This window comes from Myxine glutinosa, chromosome 10, assembly GCF_964187855.1.
Source record: "Myxine glutinosa chromosome 10, kmMyxGlut1.1, whole genome shotgun sequence".
Lineage (NCBI taxonomy): Eukaryota > Metazoa > Chordata > Myxini > Myxiniformes > Myxinidae > Myxine > Myxine glutinosa.
The window spans coordinates 13,058,403-13,081,975 of record NC_136270.1 but is presented as its reverse complement, the minus strand read 5'-3'; the positions used below and the strand labels follow the sequence as shown (position 1 = coordinate 13,081,975).

The window sequence follows — 23,573 nt, the reverse complement described above, 5'->3', positions numbered from 1 at the left end:
TCTGAATGTATTGGAGTTTATTGGTGATTTTTGAGGGTGAACCATAGAGGAGGCTATTGCAGTAGTCCAGACGGGAGGTGATGAAGGCGTGGATGAGGGTTTCTGCAGCCGTGGAGGAGAGGGATGAGCGGAGACGGGCAATGTTTTTCAGGTGAAAGAAGGCTGACTTTGTGATCTGTTTAGTGTATTTGTCGAAGGAAAGGGTTTGGTCAAAGATGACGCCAAGATTCCGGATGTGAGGGGAGGTGGATACTGGGATACCGTCGATGTTGAGGGCAAAGTTATGGGTGGATTTTGTGAGCGTTTTTGGGCCAATGATGATTATTTCAGATTTATCACAGTTAAGCTTGAGGAAGTTGATTTGAAGCCAGGATTTTATTTCAGTGATGCAGTTTGTCAGGATAGAGTGGGTGTCGGTGGAGACGGACTTGGTGGAGATGAAAAGCTGGATGTCATCGGCGAAGCAGTGGAATTGGAGACCATGACGGCGGATTAAGTGACCGAGCGGGGACAGGTAAAGGATGAAGAGGAGGGGGCCAAGAACTGAACCTTGGGGGACACCTTGGGGGAGGGGAGCAGTGGGGGATTTGCAGTTATTGATGGAGATGAACTGGCATCTGTCAGAGAGGTATGATTTAATCCAAGAGAGGGCAGTGCCGGTGACGTTAAAGGTGGATTCAAGTCGGGTGAGGAGGATAGTGTGATCGATGGTGTCAAAGGCAGCGCTGAGGTCGAGGAGGACGAGAATGTTGAGGTTGCCAGCGTCAGAGGAGAGGAGAAGGTCGTTGGTGATTTTGAGGAGAGCAGTTTCAGTACTGTGGTTGGAGCGGAATCCGGATTGGAATGTTTCATACAAGTTATTGGCAGAGAGATGATGTTTGAGTTGAGTGGCTACAGCGCGTTCCAAAACTTTTGACAGAAAGGGTAGGTTGGAGATGGGTCTGAAGTTGTTTAGGGTGTCAGGGTTTAGACCAGGTTTTTTTAGAATGGGGGTAACAGCAGCAATTTTGAGGGAAGGTGGGACGATGCCTGTAGACAGGGAGGAGTTTATTGTTGCAATGATAAGTGGAGAGAGAGCAGGGAGGGAGGCTTTGACAAAGCTGGAGGGGATGGGGTCAAGAGTGCAGGTGGCAGTTTTCATTCCTATGAGGAGTTCAGAGAGGTCAGTAGGAGAGATTGGGGAGAACCGAGACAGGGGATGGCAGGACAAGGGGGGGCAGGTGGTTGGAGGGGGAGCGGGTGCGGCGGTGGTCAAGCTGTTGTAGATGTTGTCAATTTTGCGTTGGAAGAAAGAGAGGAAGGAGATGCAGTTGTCTACTGTGAATGACTGGGTGGTGGTGTTCAGGGGGCGGAATGTTTATGTCATGATCTAGTTGTGTGGAATGATCATGCGGAATCATGATCTAGTTGTGTCCTGCCTAGAGTGGGCGTATTGTGCCCATTGGGATGATGTCTTTTTATGTCTTTTTAGGGGGTAATCGAGTTCAAGCTACATCTTCTTTGGTGGAATCTGACAGGAGTTTCGATATTTGGTTAGGCCAATGTCATGTGTCTAGCCCCACAGAGCTCGATTTTTCATTTTTTTTTTCTCATTTATTTATTTATTTATTTTCATTTCATTTTTCACCGAATTTTCGGTATTGTGTAGCTAAATAACCTCATAACTGATTATACATTATTTTCTATCTCATTTCAAGGTCAGTAACCTTCGTTTTGACATTTCCGGGCCCGTTTCGGTTAGAGTCAGTCGTTTGTCATTGAATACCGCTCGCTCGTGAACCATCGTCGTCTCCTGACTTGTTATTGTTATTATTATTATTATTATCCCCATGCTTTTTGGGGAAAAACGGGGTGAGGGGGGGTGGGTATATTTAAATTGGCTCCGTCTGGCCATCACGCTATCTCCTCTTAAAAGGTTTGGCCAGAAATTCACCGTGTTTGGTGCTTGGTAGTTGTGATCACCACATGGTGAGAAGGTGATAGGGCAGTTTTATTTTGGTCCCGCACCCCTGGGGTGGGGTCAAATGGTCGAATAACGAAAAATGCATTTGAGGACACATTTCAAAGCTTTTTTTTTTCATTAAGCTTTTGATATGCAATCGGCATTGGGGGACGCATGTATTATGTAATGATTTTTTGGATTTGTCCACCGGGTTTATGGCCCCAGGGGACTTTGGGGTCACAGGGTCAAATGGAATTTAAAAAAAACTTTGGGTCATTCCTAGAGGATCTTTTTGCCTCTTTCAACTTTACTTTAGGTGGAAAGTGTCGGGATTTGCGATGGCGTGCCATCGATTTTCTATCAATAATACTAATATTAGTATTAAAAATTCATATTGTTTTAAAAATTAATGATGATCCTCTAGTTTTTGGAAACTGTTAAAAATTAAATTAAAAATAAGAAATATATACAGGAAACTGTTTTTCTGCTTTGCATTTTTCATCCACTGAGGAGGATAATCGTCGCATCCAATTTGTTAATGGTTATATATATTTACCCTCGCCAGGGGAGAGGGTATTGCATTTGGGTCCGTTTGTTTGTCTGTCTGTTTTTCTGTCTATTTTTTGTCTGCATAGAATGTGCTAACATAGGCCACAAATACTACATCGTGGTAGCCAGTAGTACATATTCTCTTTTGTTTTTTTCAACCGAGTACATCTATAAAACATGTACATTTAGAATGTGAGTACGTCTATAAAAGAAGTACTATGAAACCACACAAAACCAGTCTTAGTGAGGGTCTGCAACCTTTGATTGCTCTTCCTAGTTTTAAATGTATCTGGGGCTCACGGAGGAGCTTGTACATAAAATCACATACAGGACAGCAAAACTTGTAGACATCAGTGTACGTTTACTTGAATCAAATGGACAAACACTTACAGAATATGGAATTTGAATACCATGAGTCGGGGGTTTCAGAGGGGAGGCCAGCCTGTGATTAATCACAGTCAATTGGACAACAGTTTGGATGTCTTTAAGAGGGAAGTTTTCCACCACAGCCGCACCATCAGGTTGCATCAGGTTGCTAACTGCGACTTGATACTAAATGCTAATTTTAGGAATTTATTTTGACTGAACCTTTTGAGTGAAACGACATAATTGCATGTAGTTGAATCTGGTTTCATACCTTTTCTGCTTTTGCTTGATATCGCTGCATTATTGGTATTTTTGGTGTTTTGTTGAAAGAACATTTGGCAGTGTTCATTTGATAAAAGGGATGATGAAGAGAAGCATGCAGTGTGGTTGGAGTCCCTTTTTTGTCCTATTTCTTGTTCTTCAAATAAAAATGACAGGTGGAGATTAGATACCTCTCCGCGACTTCAGTACTGTGTGTACTGTACTTGCCTCAGAAAGAACTCTATTTGCTTGAGCGTTTCAAATGTGTACTGATGGGGCTTTAAAGGCCCACACGCGAAGTGCCGCAACATCTGTTCTGAATTTCTGAGAGTGTCCACTCTGAGTCTGGGATGTCGGCGGTTCGATTCCAACCCCGGCAGGGTCGTACGATAGACTTTAAAATTGGTATGCGCTGCTTCCTTGCTTGATGCTTGGCATTCAAAAAGGATAGGGAATGGATAACCCCCACAGGTCCGCATCCACGAGGGGGAGGAATTTCCTCTGTAAACAACAAACAACAACAACATGCATTTTAAGGCCATTTTCTCTGCGAGAGCGGGGGTTAGCCTTGCGCTCCCCAAGACAATCTTCTCCATTTTGCCCTATTTTATGCATCTCTCCTTGTTAACCCCCTTGCCCGCATTTCTTCTTCCACCATCTTTAGCCAAGTCTTTCTCGGTCTTCCCCGTCCTCTACTTCCTTCTACATTCATTTCCATCACTCTTCTCAACCAGTCACTTTCATCCTTCCTCAACACATGACCAAACCATCTCAACCTGTACCTCTTCACAGCACCAATCAAAGGCTCTATTCCCATCATCTTTCGTAATTCATCATTTGTCTTCCTCTCTCTCAACGATACCCCGCACATCCACCGAACCATTCGCATTTCCACCCTTTCCAGCCTTGGTTGCTGCTCTACGTTCATGTCTTCGCCAACATGTCTCACTCCCATAAATCATAACACTTCTCACACATGCAGCATACACCTTTCCCTTCAGCTTCAATGACACTCCCCTCCTCATCAGCACGCCACTCAGTTCCCGAACTTCTTCCATGCACATCTCACTCCAGCAACCGCTGCCGAGTCTGATCCACCCTCTCCATTCAGCATGTCTCCGAGGTAGCAAAATGTTTTCACACCTTCCAGCTTCACGCCGTCTCCAAGATCCAAGTCAACATTTCCTCCATCTGCAGCTCCCTCTGTGCACACCTTACATTTGAATGTAGCTGCCACACTGGTTAATGACCCTCTCAGACCACTACATTTTTGATGAACCCACTCAGCGCACATTGTACATTGAATGGAGTTCACTCCGACACCCTTCCTGCACACAGCACATGGCCACTTCCCAGTTCTTTCCACCTCACCACATGCTTTACCACTTGCCATCACCTTCGTCTTTCCGATATTCACCTTCAGACCTTTCGTCTCCATACTTTCCTTCCACTTGTTCATCTTTTCCTTCAGTCCATCCATACTTTCCGCAATCAACACCAGATCATCTGCATACAACAACTCCCACGGTAAACCCTCCTTTACGTTCTGAGCCAGCACTTCCATCACAGCTACAAATAGTAGTGGACTTAGTACCGACCCCTGATGCACTCCCACCTTCACCTCAAACCCACCACTGTTCCCGTCCTTCGTCCTTGCAGCTGTGCGCACTCTTATGTACATTGCCATCACTACTCTGATCAACCATTCCTCCACTCCTAACTTCCTCAATGCCCATGTCAATACTTCGCGTGGAACCCGATTGAATGCTTTCTCCAGATCAACAAACCCAAAAAACAACTTCTTCCTCTTCGCCATGTACTTCTCCTGCAACTGCCTCATAATAAAGAGCGCGTCTGTCTTTCCTTTTCCTGGCATAAATCCAAACTGCATTTAGTCAATCTTCACCTTCTTCCTTATCCTCCTCTCCAACACCCTTTCCAATACCTTCATTCCATGCTCCATTAACTTTATCGCTCGGTACGAGCCACACTCCAGAGGGTCACCTTTCCCCTTGTATAGAGGGACGAGGGTATTCAGTTCCCAATCCACTGGAATGCAGCCTTCTTTCACCACCAGATTAGAGATCTCTGTTTTTCTCTTCACACCCCAACTGCCTGCTGCCTTCAACATATCTCCCACAACTCCCGCCGGCCCTCCCGCTTTTCTATTCTTCATTGCTTTTATCGCTTCCTCAACTTCCTTCTCAGTTATCTTCTCTGCCGGTCCTAAAACTGGGTTACTCTCTATGTTGCCATCCCATTCATTCTCTGTATTCAACAGCATTTCCATATATCTCTTACATCTTCCTTTAATTTCATCTGGGTCCACAACGATTTGTCCCACTTCATCCTTCAAGCAACTCACCCCCATCACATCACACTTCTCTTTTGCTATCTGCTTTGCAATCCTGAATACCGCTCTGACCCTCTTCCGAATCCAAGCGTTCTCTGAACATTTTCCTACATGCCTCTTGCGCCTTTTCTACCTCTTTGTTTGCAGCCTTCTTGGCTGCCTTACAACTTTCATGCTTTGCTTTTTCTGCTCCCGTACCCTTCGCCTTCTGCCACTGCTTGAACGTCTTCCTCTTCTCGTCAATCCTCTTTCCAACTTCATCATCCCACCACCATGTTTCCGAGTGCCTCGGTGGTCCTTTTGTCCATCCACATACCTCACCAACGGCTCCCAACAGACTATCTTTCATTGACATCCAACCATTTTCAAGCTCAACCACACCATCCGCTACCCTACTCAGCCTCTCTTTTAATGCCCCCCTTACTGTGTCACCTCTTTCAACCTCCACACCTTCATTCTCGGTTGGTACTTTACCCACCGAGCTCTCCTCGCACCTTTCACCCTTATGTTGCAGACAACCAAATGGTGCTGTGAAACAGCCTCCTCCCCCGGGATTACCTTTGTGTCCCGAAGGTGCCCCCTATCTCGCCTACGCACCATCAGGTAGTCAACGGTTGTTGTCGACCCACTTGACGTGTATGTAACAAGCTTATTATCCTCTTTCTGGAACTGAGTATTACAAATCAACAAATCGGCTCCATCAGCAAACTCCAAAATCCTTTCACCTTCTCCATTTCTCACACCATATGCGTAACCCCCATGAACTCCCTCAAAACCGTCCATACTCCTTCCCACATGCCCATTTAGGTCTCCTCCTACCACAACAACTTCCTCATCTTTCACGTTTTCCATCAGCTTCTCTATCGCACACCAGAACTTGTCCTTCTCTTCATCGCTCCGACCAACCTGCGGAGCATATCCCGAGATGACGTTCACCAAGAGCTTTCCAATCATCATTTTCACCATCATCAACCTATTACTCACTCTAGTCACACTCACCACACTGTCTTCAAACTCCTCAAAAACAGGACACCAACACCATTCACGCCCTCCGGGCACCCTTCTCACACAAACTTGTATTTCTGTCCCTGCCTACCCTTCACCATTCTCACACCACTTCCCTTCCATCTCGTTTCTTGCACACAACATATGTCCGCTCTTCTTCTGACCAATACTTCCACCACTTCTCCTGATCTCCCTGTCATTGTCCCTACATTCCATGTCCCAAACCTCAGAAACCGATCTCCACTTCGGGCTGTACCCTGCCCATATGTAGTTGTAATTGTCATGGTTCTCTTTTTGAGGCAATGTTTTTATGGCCGGATGCCCTTCCTGTCGCTCACCCTCTTAGTCGCCTCTTTCGACATGCAGGGATACGGTGTACCTATTCTCAACCAGGGTACACGCCGGGAGAATTTCCTCTAAAGGGGAACCCAAACGCTCAGACCACCTCGACGCTAATCTTATCCCTTTATACCATTCAAAATAGATGTGATGTCTTTTTCCGATTTGCGATTTATAAAGTGGGTAATTTTGCAATTCGTGGTCGAAATCTGATTCACGATTAGCCATGACGTCGCACAATGAAGCCGAGCACCACTTCCGCATTGTTTACGGGTTACATCACGGTACGATTTAACTGAAACGGCGAATATTTGTCGAATTTCTACAAATATGACGGGCCGATGCATCCTTAGTCGTTGTAGTAATACAAACCAAGAAGGTTTCACGCTGCACCAATGGCCAAAATATCTGACGGTTGCCAGAAATTGGACGAGGTTTGTCTGAAATGCCCAAGTGTAGATCGGGCCTAAAAATATTGTTTTTGTGTTTGGCATATTTTACAGAGAACTGTTATAATAATAATAATAATAATAATTCATTTATTTTGTATAGCGCTTTTCCAGAAGCCCAAAGGCGCTTATTTATGAAAACTTTGTTATGAAACAAAAGAAATGGCTAGATCTTGTGGTTATCCGCCATGATTAAGCGGAAGAAACAGCCACGCTCAAAACTGTAATACCATCTCTGCCAAGCTACCAGAATATGCAAAACCATGATCTTTTCTGCGCTCATTAAACCCCCTCTCCAAACCCCTCTCCATACCCTCCTTCCAAATTTCCAGTTTTCCTTCCTGAGAGTGTCCTGCACCAATCTTGTCTAACCCATGCATCCTCTCCTGCACCCATACCTTCTCACACCCAGAGCCCTTTATACACAGAGATTGGCCAACTCGGTTTCAGTTTTTAGCGATCACGTGACAACAGGCGCCATGTTAAAGCCCTAAAGTGACGAAACAATGAATGAAACTCGGGAACATAAAAAGAAACCCGTCTCTAATCGCAGAAAGTTGCATGCACGCATAGACTTAATATGAACTATATGCATGCATGCTTGAACGCACGCACACGTGCACTTGATGTGGGGCTCCAACATGGCGCCTATTACCGAGTTGGCCAAACTGTGTATAAAGGGCTCTGCTCACACCCATTGTTTGTCCAGGTCTCCATCCCTATGTTCGCCTTCAACTCCACTGTTAGTGCCCCCCCCCCTTTTTTTTTTCGACTGTACCTTTTCTCCTGTTATGTCCTGATGCATTCAGTGCACCAATACTAGCTTGTCCAATAGTCTTGACTCTGTATGGAACATTAAAAAAAAACATACTTGTTTTATCTAGCTGTTGGTACTTCTCAGTTCATACCGTTGGTTAACACAGAATTTACAACAAACTTATAGCCACTGCAATCTCAGGATGTGAACACTTCATTTGTTATTATACGAGTTCTTAAGATTTCCACCTACTCCATGTATTACCTGGATTACCTAGGATGACACCTGATGAAGTCTTAAAGACCCGTAAGTCGAGGGCCATGATATTTCTCTCCAGTTCTGCCTGTTCCCTTATGTTCCCTTCTGCCTCGTCATGGATTGCTCTCACTTCACACGTTGTTTCCGCATCGTTAGTTCCATGTTAACATCTCGACATCCGGGTGCTAACTTGTTTTCCTTTTCCTTCCAATGATCATTCCGTTTTGTTTTGAATGAGTTTATTGAGCCAGCACAGACTTGATATGGTGGTAAATGATGGGTTAAACATGGGTCACACTGAGTTTTAAACTACTTGGATATCATTAGTCAACAGATTGTTAGCCTTGGCCAAAATTATTGTCCTTTTCCTCCCTGCAAGTAATGCTTTCAAAGTGATGTGATTTCAAACGTTCCAAAGTGGTATGTTAAAAAAAAAAACGGCTTCGTTTTTCCAAAACGACCCGTCTAAATGCATCAATCTTGCAAAAACAAGGCGTGATACTACGTATTAGGGCAGCCTCTCTCTTTTTGCTTTTTAATATTTTTTTTTCCAATTTGAATCCAGTTTCCTGTTTTAAAAGTCAACTTTGCATTGTTGAACAACGCTGCTGCTTGTGCCCGCTAATCAGTTTTTGTCAGATATCCAATCTGCATACCTCCTTCAGTTCACGGTCGCCATCGGCTACGGTCTTTTAGTGAATGGGGTGTTTCAGGCTGCGGGAGCGGCTGCTGTTTCGTTTCGCTCAAGGATGCCAAGTTTTCCGCAGGCCTTCGGCCTCACGGCATACAGGACCTTTGTACGGTGCCGTTGAATCGAATGCATTTTGTTTCGTTTTCCCATCTAGCATCGCTTCTGTGGTTTACCTGGCAATCTGAGATGTTGAGTTGAAAAGCTTTCAAATTACCTGCGCCTTTCATAAAGGGTTCAGGAAACTGATTTTGCTTCTTTCATCAGACACACAATTTGCGGTCTCTGTGTTCTATCACTTCTCTATCTATACTCATCACTGTTTCCTCTCTGTTTTTGAATTCGCTCTACCTCCATCTGTGCATTCATGCTCTTCCCTCCAACCTTTCAAGGTTGTTTGCACAACCTTGGTTTGCTAAAGTGCAGATTGGTTGTTTGATTATTGACAATTGAAACACAATTTTTTGGGTTATCTCTTTAGTTTGGCCCTCCACCTTATTATCTATGATGCGAGGGAATGTGTGGACTTTTGCAGACCTCCCAATCATATTTGTGTCCAAACAAGAAGACACTCCTTACAATTCCCTTTTAAATTTCTTTTATGCCTCTGCCCCCGAAGGTGGGATGAATAAACATTATGTTTATGGCATTATGTTTTCGGGTTGTCCGTGCGTCCGTCCGTCCGTACGGGCTAAACCTCGTTTTTCTCAGCAACTACATATCCAATTGAGATGAAACTTTAAGCGTAGGAGTGACACCCATGCGGAATGTTTTTATGATAATTGCGATGCTATAGGTCACGTGGTATGGCAGCCGTCTTGGATTAAACGCAAATAATAAAAAATATATTTCTCGTAAACCACTGAATGGAAAAATTTGAAACTTGGCACATTGTCAAGTACTCCCAATGGGGAACAAAGCATGATGATGACATCACAGGTGAAGTGGTATACCAGCCAAAAATGTTTTAATCAAATGCCTTATCTTAAAAATCTGAAATTGCATGCACATGATTTATGACCCATTTGTATTGAAATGTTAAATTTATGACATCATAGGTCACATGGTTTGGCAGCCATATTGGATTTAATCTAAAACGTTAAAAAAGTATCTTCTTCCAAACCACCAAATCGATTGACTCGAAACTTTGTGTGTCATTGACCAGGCATGGCGATTAAAAGATGATCACAAAAACATAATTGGTCACAAGGTGTGGCAGCCATATTGGATTGAAGGGAAATATTAAATAATTATATCTCTGAAACCGCTTACCCTATCAATGCGAAATTTTACAAATATCATCTAACACCACTGTTGCATATAGTTTGAAAATGATGACATTGTAGGTCATGTGGTTTGGCAGCCATCTTGGATAGAAAAATGAACTATCCGATCAACACAAAACTTCACAAACGTGATTCTCTACCCATACATATGCAGAGTGTACATTTTTAAAGGTCATATGTCACGTGGTGTGGCAGCCATATTAGCTTGAAGGCCAATATAAAAAATTCCTTCTCTGAAACCGCTTCACCGATCGATGTGAAACCTGTCATGGCTGGTGAAAATGTGATACTTGAAAACAGCTCAAGGGATTTAAGTCAAACTCGTTTATTTTTAGGACAGTGAATGAGGGCATCTACCCATTGTGGGACTATGTGGAGGCATAATGGGGACACAGTCGCATTGCTCTAGTTTTTAAACTACGCCTCGCTGTTTTCATTCTTGTTCTTTCGCAAAGTAGTGCAAGCTTAATAAAATTAAGCTTTAGACATTCACTCACATCAATTGTATCGACAGGGACACTGATTAATGATGTGACGGTTTCTACCGCTTGAGACTTGAGAACATTTGCTCTGTACCTGGTGTCTATTTCTCATCCTGTAAGATCAGCTCACTTCTGGAAACCTTAAAATCCATAGTGGAGCATTCGTACAATATCATTACATGTAGAGAGTGCGTGAATTATTATTTATTTATTTTGCCATTGTTTTCCTCTTCAATTGCAAGATTTTTGATTGCCATTCGTTTCCTTGTGAAAGACTTTTCCTGGCTCCGATGGACTCTTACAAAGCTTAGTAACTGGAGGCAGTTTGCTCTGATATGTTTAATTAAACGCTCTTTAATGTCATTTCTGTGCGTCATAATGAATGTATAAACCACCACGACCACACAAAACGCACTGAATTATGGTTGGAAGGTTATCGACATATTAAAGTGGCCGGTTTTCTCCATCTGTCTCTGTTTGTCTGTCTCTTTGTGCCCATTGGTTGGACAGCTGGCCTGACTCCACCCACCATTCTATCCTGGAAAAAATAAATCATACGTCCACTATTTTGATGCTATTGATAGGCCTCAGCCTTTAGGCCTGTGGTGTTGAAGACTGAACAACATGGTTTTCTATCATGAAATAAAGTTACCTTTTGAGGAAAGAAGGGTATGTTTTGATTATCGCAGAGGAAATGAGGTCATGCATGTTTTGTTTGTGAACGATCGAGTCAGCGAGGAAATGAGGTAATGCATGTTTTGCTCAGGAACTATCGAGGCGGCGTTCTACTATACACCTCCCAAAGAAAACGTTCGTACAATGAAGAGTAAGTTTGCTGAGTTTATGTGCATTTAAAACTGGACATGTCATCTATCATGAAAGAAAGGTACACAGAGGAAAGAAAATAGTCATTATTAATATTTGAAGTCTTACATAAAAAGCTTCACCCTCACCTTTTGGTTTTTCAAGGCTGAATAGTGTGCAAGTAGAGAATAGCCATTTATTGACAAGTAATGGTAAGGAGGTTCCAAATAAAACGATTTCAAACTCGGTGATTGTGGTAACATAATATTAAATGTGTAATGAGTGATTTAAGAACGTCTTTTTGCTTTTATAAACAAGAGGAGGAGAGGGGAGGAAAGAAGGTTGAGGTTTTGAGGGGGAGGGGAGAACAAATAATGTTTGGCGGGGTAGGTTGAGACATGGGTGGTGTGAGGGGTGCTGGGTGGGGAGGGTTTTGACAGCTTGGAGTGAGGAAGGGATTAAGCCTTCATGTTGGGAGAGGGAGGCTGAGACTTTGGGGGAAGGGGTGTTGTGGGGGTGGGATTAAGTCTTTGTGTTGGGAGGGGGTGGTTGAGTAGTTGAGGTAACTAGAACGGTGCTCGGTGGAGCGCTCACCTCCACCAGGCTGAACAGTTTTTGTATCCCACTGATAGGCCGGATATGCTGACCCAAACCCAAATCTATTCGGCTTGTTCTTGGAACTAACCAACTGATACACCAAGTTTTGTCATAATTCATCTACAACTTTTTGAGATATCGTGCTATAATATACTTTTTGGCCCTATCTCTCAATGGTGAAGAATCACTTGTAAAAAAAAAAAAAATTGTGGATATATATATATATATATGTATATATATATGTGTGTATGTATATACGGACTTCCGTTGAACTTGGGGCCGACTCAGAAGAAGACCTTTGTTGGTCGAAAGCTTGTCAAATTAAAGGTCGAAGTCCTGAAGCTACGTCCGCGTCTGATTATTTAATCTCCCGATTATTTATTCAATGCAAATGAGACGCTCTGCTCGTACTGTGGAGTTTCTACTATTTCTCACAGTTATATATATATATATATATATATATATATATATATATATATATATATATATATATATATATATATATATATATATATATATAATTCTCCAATCTGGATTCGGATCTTCATTAAAACTTAATCAATTCTTCCTTGTCACATGCCCAATGTGTCCCCCAAATTTCGTCCGAATCAGTTCTCATTCCAACAGACAGGGATGAAAACATCACCTCTGTCCACCTTTTGTGGTGGAGTTAATAAATTGGTCTTTCATAAAAACTCATTTTGGCGACATTTTGTGCAATATATTTTTTGTTCTTCTGGGTTTTTTCTGTAGGCCAGTGGATGAAACTAACACGATTATCAATGTCAGTGTAAAACTTGTCATGCATTAGAAGTGTAGCAAAGAGGTTTCATCTTGTGAGGAGGGGGTTGTACAATATTCCCGTGGCAAGGATTCCAGTGCTATACGAATGTAAGGCAATTCCGACTGCGTGGCCTTGGCATATTGCCCAGCCACCATTTTCTCCGGGGTGGATATATGTGTAAACGCCGGAGCGTACTGGACGCGGTTCGCAGCCGAGCCCTGCTGCTTCTGTCCATGTAAGCCCCGCAGCATTTCTTGCCTGCCGTGCCTCAAATTTTCCGAAAAGGAGCTTGTGTCCAGGGTTGAAATGTCTTCGGCTCAAAGCCCTTGGGCCAGGCCTCAGTGGCTTGTAGCCAGAGTGCTTTCGTTGGAGACTTTTGCTGCACAAAAAGCTGTGAGGCCTGCAGTGCCTGCAAATTGCTTAGCAACCGGGCAGCAGGCTGTTCGCATCAATTTGAGTCAACGCTGTAGTGAAACTGCCACTGATGCTTGCACTTTTCAGCAAAGAAGGTAAGTTTATGTTATTTACGTATTTATTTATTTATTTATTTATTTACTTATTTATAAATAACTGCATCAAGGATAGAATTCTCATCGATTTATTTTCAGAGTTTTCATTGTATGGCATGTTTTTCATTTTGTTTTCTTATGAATAACTTGCTCTTAAAGAATCGTGAAGCTCGACAAGTTTGTTTCACAAACGTACACATATGGTAAGACAGAGGGGTGAGGAGGAGGAAGAGAAGCAGGAAGAGGAGGAGGAGGAATTAACAGAAATGTAGGTGGAGAGAACGAGCCATGTGTTGCCTCCTCTTGAGGACTTGCTTGTAACTCAACTTGTCTTTATTTGTGTTGTCTGGACGAATGATGTCGGCTTTCAACGAAAATAACCTGTCAGGGGTCGGTACTAAGTCCACTACTATTTGTAGCTGTGATGGAGGTGCTGGCTCAGACCGTAAAGGAGGGTTTACCGTGGGAGTTGTTGTATGCAGATGATCTGGTGTTGATTGCGGAAAGTATGGATGGACTGGGGAAAAGATGAACAAGTGGAAGGAATGTATGGAGACAAAAGGTCTGAAGGTGAATATAGGAAAGACGAAGGTGATGGCAAGTGGTAAAGCATGTGGTGAGGTGGAAAGAACTGGGAAGTGGCCCTGTGCTGTGTGCAGGAAGGGTGTCGGAGTGAACTCCATTCAATGTACAATGTGTGCTGAGTGGGTTCATCAAAAATGTAGTGGTCTGAGAGGGTCATTAACCAGTGTGGCAGCTACATTCAAATGTAAGGTGTGCACAGAGGGAGCTGCAAATGGAGGAAATGTTGAGTTGGATCTTGGAGACGGCGTGAAGCTGGAAGGTGTGAAAACATTTTGCTACCTCGGAGACATGCTGAATGGAGAAGGTGGATCAGACTCGGCAACGGTTGCTGGAGTGAGATGTGCATGGAAGAAGTTTCGGGAACTGAGTAGCGTGCTGATGAGGAGGGGAGTGTCGTTGAAGCTGAAGGGAAAGGTGTATGCTGCATGTGTGAGAAGTGTTATGATTTATGGGAGCGAGACATGGGTAATGAACGTAGAGCAGCAACGAAGGCTGGAAAGGGTGGAAATGCGAATGGTTCAGTGGATGTGCGGAGTGTCGTTGAGAGAGAGGAAGACAAATGATGAATTGCGAAAGATGATGGGAATAGAGCCTGTGATTGATGCTGTGAAGAGGAACAGGTTGAGATGGTTTCGTCATGTGTTGAGGAAGGATGAAAGTGACTGGTTGAGAAGAGTGATGGAAATGAATGTAGAAGGAAGTAGAGGATGGGGAAGACCGAGAAAGACTTGGCTAAAGATGGTGGAAGAAGAAATGCGGACAAGGGGGTTAACAAGGAGAGATGCAGAAAATAGGGTAAAATGGAGAAGATTGTCATGGGGACCGCAAGGCTAACCCCCGCTCTAGCAGGGAAAAGCCTTAAAATGCATGTTGTTGTTGTTGCATAATGAAGAGCTGGGTTCCATTATCCGATGTACAAATATCTTGTACTTGTGGAGTTGAGTAGCAAGCACAGTCTTTACAGTACTGCATGGTACCTCATTGCAAGCCGGTAATGGTCCAACGTGAATCGGTGTAAGGCCGATCAATTCGGAGACTGCAAATCAGCGAGAGATTCATTTCAGAATGTGATGGAAGGATTGCCAGACGTTTTCTGCCGAGACAAAGTAAAGTTATGATGTGAAACGTACCTTTGATGTTGTTGTCAGTTGCTGAAAAATTTTCTGATTTATTTTAAATCCCTCCCCACTCCCCTTGAATACAGTAGTGCCATCAGGGATGTATTCTGGAAATTTAGCTTTTTGCTTTTGCCAGAAAAGTTGTTGATGCGAACTTTGGATGGGATTGGTCTGAGAACACTGCCATCTTTCAAACGATAGAATAAACATCGTGGAGATCAACAGCTTTCATTTATTACACAGATCGATTAGCCAAACTTGATGTTGACCCTGGGTGCTATTGGCAGAGAGCTTCATAAGATATTGTTGCTAGATTTTGTCAAATGCATGGGAAATGTCAAATGTGCAGAACTTTCACCAATTGGCAAATTTCCATTTGTTTTGCCTAAACCTTGGTTTATTTAGAATCTTGATGAATGGGGACGTAGGGGGTGGATTTGGGATGGGTAGGGGAAGTGTGGTTGATTCAAGGGTTGACTTGCTCCATATAGCGAATATCAAACTACGAAACAAACGTTCAGGCGACTAAGGATATCGAATGTGGAGAAGATCGTACCTGAATTTGAATACATTGAGTAACTAGAACGGTGCTCGGTAGAGCGCATACCTGTGCCTGTACACTGAACAGTTTGTTTTGTATCCCAGTGATAGGCCGGATCTAAATCCAGACATGAACCAAAATCGAATCTCCGCGTTGCTGTCACTTTGATTCAAAGTGACAGGAACAAGGACAGGAAGTGATGACTGGAACTCAAACGGAACATCAAATATTGCATTGGAGTCATCAAAAAGAACCTGAACAAGTAAAGAGAAAATATGGAGTAATCAGGAGGAACTTGGATAGGATTCGGTTTCACACGCTACTCCACAACCCTCAAACCCATCCAGGTGCACCCTCATCCAACTCATAACCATTGTTCCACCTAGTTTTGTCTTAAACCTGTCCCCAACTGTTTGAAACATCATGCTATATGTGTTTGCTGGCTTTTAGCGGTTAGGGTGCCGGCTTGGGATCTGAGGATCCTGGGTTTTAATCCCGGTACATCGCTGAATTAACACCAGGGGGGTTTACTCAGCCTGTATTCCTTCCAAGGTCGGCAAATTGAGTACCAGTTCACTGGTAATTCCCTGTGTGTTGCAAGAGGCGACTAACAGGGTTGGCGGCAGGAAGGGCATCCGGTCATTAAACATTGCTTCAAAAAGGGGACCACGGTGCCTTCAAAAAGGGCGGAACCTCACTGGGGTATTTGTTGATGACCCCTTTTCACACAAAGGTGTGCTATATTAAAGTATGCTGCCCTGGAGGTATTTTTTTTTCTTTGTGTACAAGATCTAGGCTCGTGAAAGAGCTAACATTAATCACATTAAAACAAACTGACACATAAAACATACGATAAAGGGAGCGGGAGACAAGATGGGGAGAGAGAGGGAAGCACACAAGCACAACATTCGAGAGCAGGGACATCGGGAGATCTGTGAGAGGGAGAGGGCTTGGGGAGAAGGGGAATTGGAAGGGGGGGGGGGGGGTGAGTGTTAGAGGTAGAAAACACATGTACACTGCGAGGACTTCCAGGAAGGAAGTCGGTATTTCAAAAAAGTGGATCTGGGGTGAATTAACGGGGGTAGAAAATATCAAGGTTTTGGATGGGGGAAGATAAGAGATGGTGGTGAACAGCTGTTTTTAAGACTTGGAGGGAGGAGTGGGATTTAAGAGAGTGAGGGGGTTTGTTCCAGAGGCAGGAGAAAAGAGGAATGAAAGAGTGAAGGTGAGCAGAGAGTCTTGATTTTGGCAGTTTCACCATAAGAGGGTTGCTGGCAGATCTCGTGCGACCTGTAGGAATATTTGGGGGACAGAGCTGGGGGGGGCTAGGCCGGAGAGCAGTCTGTAGAAGACAGAAAGACCACCAACCTGCCTGCGGTGAGTGAGTGAAAGGCCCTCGGAGTTAGCTTCATCGCGGGAGATTACAATAATTCTGAAAACTTTGGTTTCAACAGCGTGAAGCTGAGCTAGGTGTGAGGCAGGAGCACCAGCCCAGAGGGGAGAACAGCATTCCATTGAGCTGTGGATGAAAGCCTTATATGTGGTGAGGAGCTGAGGTGTGCCAAGGAAGGACTTCGCACGACGGAGGATGTCCAGTCCTCCAGAGGATGCCCAGACTGGCTTTGGGGGCCAGCTTGGAAATGTGGTTTTCCCAGGAAAGATCATGGCAGATAGTGAGACCCAAAATCTTGAGTGACAGAACTTCTTGGAGAGGATTGTTCAGAAAGTATATGGGAGGGTGGTCCAGTCGGTCTTTTCGGAGAGACAGTGAGAGTGTGAGATTTGTCAGGATTGAAAGACATGTTCCACTTGTTTGACCAGTCGGTGATTTTGTCCAGGTCTGCAGAGAGTGAGGAGGCTGCATTGCTGCAGCCTGCCGATCTGAGGGTTGAGATATGGAGCGGTAGAGAGTGGAGTCATCAGCAAAGTGATAGAGAGAATTTTTTAGAGAGTCAGAGAGATCATTGATGAAGACCAGAAAAGGCACAAGGCACAGGGCACAGGGCCCAGAAAAAGCACACACTTCTTCCGGGCTTTGTAAAAGGAAGATATACATTATTGTTTAGCTTTGATATTTTATTGTTTATCTGCTTTCGAACTCGCAGACTCGCATCGACTTACAGATCTATTGCAATATATATTATTATATTTTTTATTATTTATTTATTGTTCCCTCACAATGAACTGTAACATAGGAGGAGGCCATTAGGGCCATCAAAGCTTGCACTAGTATTGCCAATCTATTAATTTTTTTGTCCTCGCTCTATCCCTTATTACCTTCGCAAAAGCGGAAGGTTATGTTTTGATCGCTGTGTATTTATTTGTATGTCTGTGTGTGTGTGTGTGTGTGTATGTTATTCGCATAACTCAAAAAGTATTCAACCGAATTGCATGAAATTTGGTGGGATGATTGGTTATTATACGGGACACATTTGATTAGATTTTGGGAGCAATCGGGTCAAAGGTCAAGGTCAAGGTCACGAAAAGGTCAAAATCGTATTTTTACCATAGCGCGGTCAATTTTTATCCAATTGGCATGCAACTAATGCCAAAATGTTCAGAATTCAATGCCCGATCTTGTGATATACGACATGACCCAGTGAAGACATTACCCTTGTTAGCGGTTGGGGGTCAAAGGTCAGGGGGGTCACGACCTTGCAAAATGTGCGTTTTTTGTCATAACTCGGTCAATTCTTATCCGATTTGCATGAAATCAGCACCAAACTGTTCACTGTTCTGTTCCCTACACTCCCATGCCAAGTACAGAACAGTAGCTGCGGCGAAGGTATGCGCTCTACCGAGTGCCCGTTCTAGTTAATGCTGAGTGTCAAGCAAGGAAGCAGCACGTACCATTTTAAAGTCTTTAGTATGTCTCGGCCGGGGTTCAGACCACCAACCGCCCAGACTCTGAGCAGACGCTGTAACCATTATTCCACCGAGTCTGGTTATAATCAAAGGACATCGAATGATGTCGTGTATCATACCTTCGGTTACTTGTGACATGTTTTAGCGTTAATACGGATCCGTGGAGAGTATATTTAAACATTATGCATGTGTATAAACATGCAAACATTGCACTTTCCCTTCAACCTACCATGCCATACCACCCCCTCCCTTAACCTAGCACTTTAATCGCTTGAAAGCTCAACATTGCCGATGCTTTTAAAGCATTCAAAAGCATTATTTTCACTTCTCAGAGCTGACTTCTCTTTCACTGAGCATGTTTGACTTCAAATTATTGCTTATAAGTAAAAAAGTAAACTAGAACAACACTCGGTAGAGAGCATACCTCAGCCAGGCTGAACAGTTTACATTATGTATCCCACAGATCTGGATCCGGACCTGACCCAAAATCGAATCGGCTTAGTCTTGCCACCTAACCAGCTCATCCACCATGTCTTGTCGTAAGTCATCCATAACCTTTGAAATATCATGCTATTTGTCATTTTTGGCCCTATCACTCAATGGTGAAGAATCACTTAAATATTTCTCAGATCCAGATCCAGATCCGAATCTTAACCAAAATCTAATAACTTCTTCCTTGTCACATACCAAACCTGTCCACCAAATTTTGTCTGCATCTGTCCACAACTTTTTGAGCGATCCTATTCACAAACAGACAGACAGGGGTGAAAACATAACCTCCATCCATTTTGGGTGGCAGAGGTAATAATTTCACAAAAGCTCTCTCAACTTTTATATATCGGATGTTTGTTTTTGTTCCCACTGTGCTTGTGATTACAGTCCTTGTTGCTTGTTGCTTTTAAGAATTAAATGTTTAACTTCATGGTCTAACATTTCTTCATTGTACATTCAAGATGATTGGCAAAGTTATACGGTTTTGTCTTCACGCATTGGGTGTTTTGGTATTGTGATTGGGGGTTGTTCATGACTAAAGTGGGGGTTTTATAAACGACCCTCGTTGATTTTGATCAAGTCATGTTATTTGTAAAATAGGTTTAGAAACTAACTACTCGATGCTGGAATTGCATTTTTTGGGAGAAGTAACAATCCGAGCTCCAGGCAGGGGGGTAACCTACCCCTGCCCTCCCCCCACCCTTCCACCTCCTCAGCCCTTCCCCATTGGACTTGGTGAGACTAACTTTTTAGGAGGTCGAAAGTGTCCCAAAACCATTTTTTATTGTTTACATTGAAACAAGCTGAGCACTTTCACTGATTTGGCTCCTTTTCAAAATGGCTGCCAGAAACCTCGTTTAACCACTACAGAGCGACACCAGAAGTGTGGTTCCAAAATAAAACATGTCTTGATATGCATGACTCTTTTTGGCACTTGTTCAGGAGCAGGCAGCTGTTGACCATGCTCAATCGATATGGCCATTGTGAGAGCAACAGCTTTGCCATGGAATTAGAAGAAGCAGTTAATGCTGCATTGGAGCATACGTCTCCTCTAGTGACTGGGCAAATCATCAAGGCCCATACAATGAAGTGCTCCATTCAGTGTGTGATAATTTCAATCAGAACTTGTCTTCGGTGCATGGTGCCCCGTCCATAAACACAGCTGGTGGCATCATGCTACAGGGAATGCAGCATGATTGTGACATTGCCAGCTCATCGTTACCATCAGTCGCAAGGAGGGGACAAGAACCAGAGCTACCCCCTATACATAATCCCAAAAAGAAGGCCACAATCATGAACGTGAAGAATATAGTTCAACCACCTGAAAATGAGGCTGTGTGGAAGATTGCACACATGAATGACCCCAATCTTTCTACTGTCTCGGAACACAACTTGAACTAGAACGGCACTCAGTAGAGAGCATAACTCCGCCTGGTTGGCCATATCACTCAATGGTGAAGAATCACTTAAAAAATTAAATAAATCTCATATCCGAATCCATATTCAGATCTTCACCAAAATTGAATCGATTCTTCCTTGTCACACACACAACCTTTCCAACAAGCTTCGTCCAAATCCATCCGTATCTTTTTGAGATATCCTGCAATGTATAGTTTTTGGCCCTATCTCCCAATGGTGAAGAATCACTTAAAAATTAAATAATTCTCATGTCCGAATCCATGAATCAGATCTTCACCAAAATCGAATCTATTTGTCCTTGTCAGACACCCAACCGGTCAACCAGGTTTCGTCCAAATCTGTCCACAGCTTTTTGAGATATCCTACTATGTACAGTATCGTTTTTGGCCTTATATTCCAATGGTGAAGAATCACTTAAAAAATTATAGTAGCCGGATCCGAATCCGGATCTACACCAAAAACTAATAATTTCGTCCTTGTGACATACGCTACATCTCTGCCAAATTTAGTCCGAATCTGTCCACAACTTTTTGAGATATTTTGTTCACAAACAAACAAACAAACAGACTGGTGTAAACATAACCTCCATCCATCCACCTTTGGTGGCAGAGGTAAAGATGACCCAGCCACTCATCTTCTTGAGCCAGTCTGGTCTGAAGGTTCCATCTTCCCTGATTGACTGATATTTTAGCTGATATAATTCAAAATGATAGTGATGAAGAATCTAACGCTTTTAGAAGATGCAGAGGAAGCTGATCAAGATGAGTTGTCCGATGCATCTCACGATGAATAGATTGGTTTACAGTTGTATTTACCATTTTTAGAGAGTAGGTACTAAAGTAAGTTAAGGATGTAAGAGACCGACCATCCATGAATAGCATTGTGTTAGACTGAGAAGTTAATGTAGATGTAGAGGAAAATTCGTGTGTACATTGACCTAAATTCCTCAAAACATATGTCTTAGTTTTATTTTTAAAACATATTTTAAAACATAACATATTTGTCTTAGTTTTTTAACGCATTTTAAAACATAACATATTTGTCTTAGTTTTTTAACGCATTTTAAAACATAACATATTTGTCTTAGTTTTTAAACATATTTGTCTGGGTATGGAGCGGCCAGAGGGTGGAATCATCAGCAAAAAGATAGAGGATTTTCCAGAGAGTCGGAAAGATCATTGATGAAGTCCAGAAAAAGCACAGGGCCCAGAACACTGCCTTGAGGAACTCCAGCCTGGGCAGGAAGAGGAGATGAGAGAATTCCATTTTGAGCCACAGGTTGACTGCGACAGAAGAGGAAGTCCAGAAGCCATGCGTGGAAATTTCCTTGGATACCATAAGCGGAGAGTTTGGTGAGCAGGGCGGGGTGCCAGACCGTATCGAAGACACGAGATGTGTCAAGGGAGACGGCTCTGGTTTCCTGTTTGGCGTTGAGGACCTCCATCCATTGTTGAGACAGCAGAAGCAGCATGCCCTGAGTTGAGTGGCCTGGTCTGAATCCAAATTGATGATCAGAGAGCAAATCATTGGAGAAGAGGAAGGATTTAATAACATGACCTTGCAATTATGGATTCCATTGCCTTGCTGATAATTGGGAGCAGGCTGAATGGTCTGTAGTTGCAAGGATCTGTTTTTGCACATTTTTTGTGCAAAGTGGTAATGTTGGCTGATTTCCAAGCAGATGGCAGATGACCGTGAAGAGAACAGAGAGAGGGTGTGATAGAGCGGCAGAGCAGGAGTTTCGGACCCGTGGGCTGATGCTGTCTGGTCCATTTGCAGAATCAAAATCGAGGTTTGACAAACTTCTCCACCTTGTCGGGAGAGAAGGACACAGATTCCAGGAGCAGCTGGGTACGACTGGGTAAGGGTACAGAGAGAGAGAGAGAGACGGGTTTGGGACACAAGATTTAGAGGCAAACACAGAGTTGAGGCATTCGGCTTTTTCTTGTGCGGTGTCAGCTGTGTAGCTGTTTGAGGTAAGGGAGGGTATGGAAGGGGAACACATTTGACCAGATGCCACCAGGATTTGTAGGAGGGAGACAGGTTTGAGAGTCGAGAGATATTGTTTCCTGGCTCTCCTGAGGGTAGACACACACTTGTTCCGAGCTTTGTGGAAGGAACAGAGATTTCCTTCAGTTGGATTAGCCTTCCATGAGGCAAAGGCAAGTTGTTTCAGGGAAACTGTCTCACCACAATATTCCATGTACCATAGATGGGAGGAAGGGAATGATAACTGAAGATGAGATGGGATGAGAGAGAGAGAGAGAGAGAGAGAGAGAGAGAGAGGGAGAGAGGGAGAGAGGGAGAGAGGAAGAGAGGGAGAGAGGGAGAGAGGGGGGGAAAAATAAATAAATAAATAAATAAATAAATAGAGAAATGCCAGACTCATTGGCGCTGAAGAGGCTCTCTAAGAATGGCCAGAGAGATGTCCACTCAAGAGATCAAGCATATAATAAGATGAGCCGATTGAAGCAGAAGAAGAGCAGCAGACATTTGCAGGGAAGTTAGTCATAACCATGTCTAGAAGGGATGATGCACCGTTGACTGAGATCTGGGTCGGAAAATTGACAGATTGTCAGTCCCAATGAGTCGCAGAAGTCCTTTGCTGAGATGCCATGGCTGGTGCGAGAGGTACCCACACCCAACCAGCTGACCTGATGACAGTTGGAATCGCCACATATGAGGAAGAGAGAGTTGGGATGATTGGATAGAAGTTGGTCCATGTTGTCAGACAGTGAGATGTAAATGGAGTCATCACTGTTTATTGGCCGGTACAATACACACATAAACAAAAGGTGGGAGTGGAGGGGAAGCCGTAGCCAGAGGTACTCATGGAGGAAGCCGTAGCCACAGGTACAAAGGCTTCATTTATTGTGAGATACATTTAAATGCTGATAAAAACAAAGGACAGTTTCCCAGCCAGCCATAAGAAGAAAACAAAAGCATACTATACTGTGCAGGTAAGAAAGACAGTACGTGTTGAGAACAACATACATGTGCATGTGGTGTGCTGTAAATTAACTCACCGTCTAAATGAATGTGCATGGTTCCAAATGTACGCAGTCATAGAGGAGTCTGTTGCAGTGAAGGTGCAAAAATAAACAACTGCACCAATTTAAATTGC

General features: G+C 43.5%; 1 protein-coding gene across 1 annotated transcript in view; it reads left to right on the top strand.

Annotated features, from left to right (window-relative positions):
- LOC137434229 (trinucleotide repeat-containing gene 6C protein) overlaps positions 1–23,573 on the top strand; it is a 155,434-nt gene that overhangs the window by 23,459 nt on the left and 108,402 nt on the right. Inside the window, exon 2 of the mRNA XM_068127021.2 lies at positions 19,002–19,077. The gene's annotated coding sequence lies outside the window, so the exon portion shown is untranslated. The remainder of the gene's footprint in view (positions 1–19,001; positions 19,078–23,573) is intronic.